A 6,230-nucleotide genomic window follows, 5' to 3' on the forward strand; every position below is an offset into this window, starting at 1 on the left:
AACTTCTGACCTCCCAGAAACTTTGGTTACATTCGGAAATGTGAGTTTTGGTGATTCCCCGGATTCCTTGGAGGCGAGGTGGAAATCGAGGATGAGCGTCGGCGACAGTGAACAGACTCCCTCTCCCTCCTACGTTCCCGTAGCCACCCATCGATCCAGATGGTCATGGCTATGAGGGAGTTGAGGTCCAGGGGCAGCTCCCGGCCTGCGAGCTCGTCTTAAAAATCACCTCCGACAACCCGTGAAGGAACGCATCAAACAGGGCTTCCGGATTCCAGGCACTCTCAGCCACCAACGTGCGAAAATCCACTGCGTAGTCTGCCACACTACGGGAATCCTGGAGTTGGAGCAGTTCACGAACCGCCTCTCTCCCAGACAACGGAGAATCTAACACTTTCCATACCTCCGCCACGAACTCCTCCAATCTGAGGCAAACAGTGGATTGTTGCTCCCACATCGGCGTAGCTCAGGCAAGAGCCCTACCGGACATCAGCGTTATCACGTACGCTATCCACGAGTGATCCGAGGGAAATGAAGAGGGCTGCAGCTCAAAGATGAGAGAACACTGGGAGAGAAACACCCCGCAGGATCCAGGATCTCCAGCGTAGCGCTCTGAAGGAGGTAAGCTGAGTTCTTGGGAAGCCGGGGTAGATTGGGGAGAAACGCCGCTGATAGCGGGGTAATTGACAGTCTGGGGGTTTACTGTAGTGGTGAGCTGCCTCACAGACAATCTGCGGAATTACTCCAGCAATGTGTTGAAGGCATGTTCCTGGCGTTCCTCCAAGGCCTGGAATCCTTCCATAAGACCTTGAAGTTACTCCTCGTGTCTTCCAATGGTGGCTCCCTGGGAGGAGACGGCGTTGCGGAGCTGGTTCGTACTATCACGTCTCAGGATATGACCCAGATGCACACACGTGAGGCGGATAGACCAGTTCTCAGATGATTTATTAGAAACACGGGGCAGGCAAAGAGCAGGTCGAGGGCAGGCAGATATTTGTGATCAGGTCAGAGTCAGGCAGGTACAGGGCAGCAGGCAGGCTCTGGGTCAGGGCAGGCAGAGGTTTGTAATCAGATTAGAGTCAGGCAGGTACATGGAGGGCAGGCAGAATGGTCAGAACCGGGAAAAACCAGGAAACAGAACTAGAGAAACAGGAAGGCGGGAAAGATCGCTTGTAAGACCTGACAAGACAAGAAGAACTGGTAACAGACAAACAGAGAACACAGGTATAATAGACAGGGAATAATGGGAAGATGGGCGACACCTGGAGGGGAGTGGAGACAAGCACAAGACGAAACACAGGTGAAACAGATCAGGGTGTGACAGTTGTGATGTGACTCAGTTGGTAGAACATGGCGCTTGCAATGCTAGGGTTGTGGGTTCGATTCATATGGGGGACCAGTAAGAAAAAGTATAAAAATGTATGCACTCACGACTGTAAGTTGCTCTGGATAAGAGTGTCTACTAAAATGGAAATGGAATGAAATCACTATTTCAGTTTTCACATAGAAATTAGTTGTATTTGCAAAGAATTTCAAGAAACTGGAAAACCTATATCAAGCGAGTAATTTTATGTTCCACAAGTATTATCAGGTTAACTGTCTTGTACAGATAATTATCAGACTGAAGTTACAAGTGCTAGTAAACACTCAAATACATTTAGTTAAAAAACAAAAATCACAAAAGTAGAGCACTAGTCCTGTATTAGCAGACCAATAAATCAAATCAAATTGTATTTGTCACATGCGCCGAATACAACACGTGTAGACCTTATAGTGAAATGCTTACTCACAAGCCCATAAAAATAACAAATCATTAAAAAACAGCAGTAAAATAACAATAGTGAGGCTAAATACAGTTGAAGTCGGAAGTTTTACCTTAGCCAAATACATTTAAACTCAGTTTTTCACAATTCCTGACATTTAATCCAAGTAAAAATTCCCTGTCTTAGGTCAGTTAGGATCACTACTTTATTTTAAGAAAGTGAAATGTCAGAATAATAGTAGAGAGAATGATTTAGTTCAGCTTTTATTTATTTCATCACATTCCCAGTGGGTCAGAAGTTTACATACAATCAATTAGTATTTGGTAGCATTGCCTTTAAATTGTTTAACTTGGGTCAAACGTTTCGGGTAGCCTTCCACAAGCTTCCCACAATAAGTTGGGTGAATTTTGGCCCATTCCTCCTGACAGACCTGGTGTAACTGAGTCAGGTTTGTAGGCCTCCTTGCTCGCACACACTTTTTCAGTTCTGCCCACAAACTTTCTATAGGATTGAGGTCAGGGCTTTGTGATGGTCACTCCAATACCTTGACATTGTTGTCCTTAAGCCATTTTGCCACAACTTTGGAAGTATGCTTGGGGTCATTGTCCATTTGGAAGACCCATTTGCGACCAAGCTTTAACTTCCTGACTGATGTCTTGAGATGTTGCTTCAATATATCCACATCATTTTCCTGCCTCATGAAGCCATCTTTTTTGTGAAGTGCACCAGTCCCTCATGCAGCAAAGCACCCCCACAACATGATGCTGCCACCCCCGTGCTTCACGGTTCGGATGGTGTTCTTCGGCTTGCAAGCATCCCTCTTTTTCCTCCAAACATAAAGATGGTCATTATGGCATTTCTCCAAAAGGTGCAATCTTTGTCCCAATGTGCAGTTGCAAACCGTAGTCTGGCTTTTTTATGGCGGATTTGGAGCAGTGGCTTCTTCCTTGCTGAGCGGCCTTTCAGGTTATGTCGATATAGGACTCGTTTTACTGTGGATATAGATACCTTTGTACCTGTTTCCTCCAGCATCTTCACAAGGGCCTTTGCTGTTGTTCTGGGATTGATTTGCACTTTTTGCACCAAAGTACGTTCAGCTCTAGGAGACAGAACGCTCTAGGAGACATCTCTAGGAGACAGAAATTGCTCTCAAGGAAGAACCAGACTTGTGGAGGTCTACAATTTCTTTTCTGAGGTCTTGGCTGATTTATTTTGATTTTCCCATGATGTCAAGCAAAGAGGCACTGAGTTTGAAGGTAGGCCTTGAAATATATCCACAGGTACACCTCCAATTGACTCAAATTCTGTCAATTAGCCTATCAAAAGCTTCTAAAGTCATGACATCATTTTCTGGATTTTTCCAAGTTGTTTAAAGGCACAGTCAATTTAGTCTATGTAAACTTCTGACCCACTGGGATTGTGATACAGTGAATTTTACGTTAAATAATCTGTCTGTAAACAATTGTTGGAAAAATGACTTGTGTCATGCACAAAGTAGATGTCCTAACCGACTTGCCAAAGCTACAGTTTATTGACAAGAAATTTGTGGAGTGGTTGAAAAACGAGTTTTAATGACTCCAACCTAAGTGTATGTAAACTTCCGACTTCAACTGTACAGGGGGTACCGGTACAGAGTCAATGTGCGGGGGGCACTGGTTAGTCGAGGTAATTGAGGTAATATGTATAATTTGTAGGTAGAGTTATTAAAGTGACTATGCATAGATAATAAACAGAGTGTAGCAGTGTAAAAGAGGGTGGGGGCAATGCCAATAGTCTGGGTAGCAATTTGATGAGATGTTCAGGAGTCTGATGGCTTGGGGATAGAAGCTGTTTAGAAGCCTCTTGGACCTAGACTTGGCGCTCCGGTACCGCTTGCCGTACGGTAGCAGAGAGAACAGTCTATGACTAGGGTGTCTGGAGTCTTCGCCAATATTAAGGGCCTTCCTCTGACACACTACCCTTTGTAGGGACTTGCGGTCGGAGGCCGAGCAGCTGCCATACCAAGCAGTGATGCAACCAGTCAGGATGCATCTCGATGGTGCAGCTGTAGAACCTTTTGAGGATCTGAGGACCCATGACAAATCTTTTCAGTCTCCTGAGGGGGAATAGGTTTTGTCGTGCCCTCTTTACGACTGTCTTGGTGTTTTTGGACCATGTTAGTTTGTTGGTGATGTGGACAGCAAGGAGTTTGAAGCTCTCAACCTGTTCCACTCCAGCCCCGTCGATGAGAATGGGACCGTGCTTGGTCCTCCTTTTCCTGTAGTCCACAATAATCTCCTTTGTCTTGAACACGTTGAGGGAGAGGTTGTTATCCTTGCACCACACTGCCAGGTCTCTGACCTCCTCCCTATAGGGTGTCTCATCGTTGTCGGTGATCAGGCCTACCACTATTGTGTCAGCGGCAAACTTAATGATGGTGTTGGAGTCGTGCCTGGCCGTGCAGTCATGAGTGAACAGGGAGTACAGGAGGGGACTGAGCACGCACCCCTGAGGGGCCCCCGTGTTGAGGATTAGCATGGCATATGTGTTGTTACCTTCCCTTACCACCTGGGGGCAGATGCAGAGGGAGGTGTTTAGTCCCAGGGTCCTTAGCTTAGTGATGAGTTTTGAGGGCACAATGGTGTTGAACGCTGAGCTGTAGTCAATGAATATCATTCTCACATATGTGTTCCTTTTGTTCAGATGTGAAAGGGCAGTGTGGAGTGCAATAGAGGGGATCTGTGGATCTGTTGGAGCGGTATGCAAATTGGTGTGGGTCTAGTATTTCTGGGATAATGGTGTTGATATAGACATCTTCAGTGCAGCCATTTTTTTACATGATGGAAGACATTAGCAGAATATGTTTTAATACCATACAAATGGTCAAATGCAGGCTACTGTGCAACTTGCGATTCAGGTAGGATGCAATTTTGAATTTTTTTTGTATGTATTTATAATAATTTGTTTCATCATTATTATTATTTTATATCATTATTATTGTAAGCCTATTTATTAATCTAAACCAGTTCTTTACATTTCATTCTGTTGAGTAATTTTCGTTGGGTAAATTAGGTATTTTTAATTGTGCTCAGTATTTAGTTTAAAGAAAAACTCCACCCAAAAACTATCTTTTGGTATTTGTTTCATTAGTCCATTGTTGATATAGTCCCAAAATCAACTTTTCAAGATATATAACTTTCAAAATACAGAAATACAGCAGTTATGATGCCTTTTGTAAAAGTTTGCCGTGGTGTGGCTATTTGCCTATACTGCAGGCCTATGATATGAAGGCAGCACGCACTGGCGCTCCAACTGACTGACAGTTGAATTTAAGGTGAGGAAGTACATTTTAGGCCTACCAGAGTCTAATATAATGCTTATCTTTATAAAAAATATATTCTGATCTAAAAATAACTTATTAGTCTCTTTCTGTTGCCCGATATATGTATGGCAAACGCAGTAGCCCATCTGACAAGAATAAAGAAATGCATGTTGGTGTCATAGCATGTCGCCGGCATATCTCTATTTCTCTCTGGGGCTAGGACTAACCTGGCTTCTCTTCTTTTATATTTATTTTTTAAATATTAATATCATACAGTGGACGCCTAAGACTATAGGCCAATGCATGCAATGTCCTGATGCATTTAGTGCTCAAATCTCTGACAGGCTATGTAGCGTAAATTTTTTATTTCTCACTTTTACCAAATGGAACCTTTTTATATCCTCTAGATGGCAGTGTCAGACAGAAAATTATCCAGATCATCTGAACGATCAGTTTCTTTAGTGTATTCTGAAATAGTTGTCAGAATGTCAGTCTCATGGGCCCCTTTCATATTTATCTCATCTTCATGTCCTCTTTACATGACGCTGATGCTGCATCGTGACTCCTGTACTGAGTCATGGCTGCTGCCTGAAACAAGTAATAGGGGTCCCTTGTGAAAATCAATAACCTTTTAAAACACACACTATGTGTGTTGTTGGCAGTGTTATGAGTAACACACTATTATACCCCCAAGTCCAGTAAACCAGTAAAAACAGAAGAGCATCATATTTAACACAGCCTCTGCAGTATAAAAATAATCAATCAAGGGATAAGAGTCAAGTTCATGTGAGATCCAGCACTTATGTGAGGTGTGTCTCATTCCTCCCATTCTAGAATGAAGAGATGGCCAGTCCAGGTCTCCTGATTCCCCGGTTCCAGACCCAGTTCCCTTTCAGTCAGCCTGATGGGGCAGAACTGGGTACCAGTGAATTGTATGAATTAATTTGTTTGCCTGGAAAGGTGAGCTGCCAGAGGTGCTCAATAATTCGGTGTTCGTAACAGACGTTGCCTCAGCAGGTGAACACGCAACACCACGGCTGACTGATACACACTGCCGAAACAAAAGGCAGGGTCTCATTGTTATTATTGTAAAAGGATCTGTGGAAACTACAGCGTACCCTTGTTATCCCTCTAGTCTCAACTGTACTAGTTTGGCACAGAAAGAA

This window comes from Salvelinus fontinalis, chromosome 16 (genome assembly GCF_029448725.1).
Source record: "Salvelinus fontinalis isolate EN_2023a chromosome 16, ASM2944872v1, whole genome shotgun sequence".
Taxonomy (NCBI): domain Eukaryota; kingdom Metazoa; phylum Chordata; class Actinopteri; order Salmoniformes; family Salmonidae; genus Salvelinus; species Salvelinus fontinalis.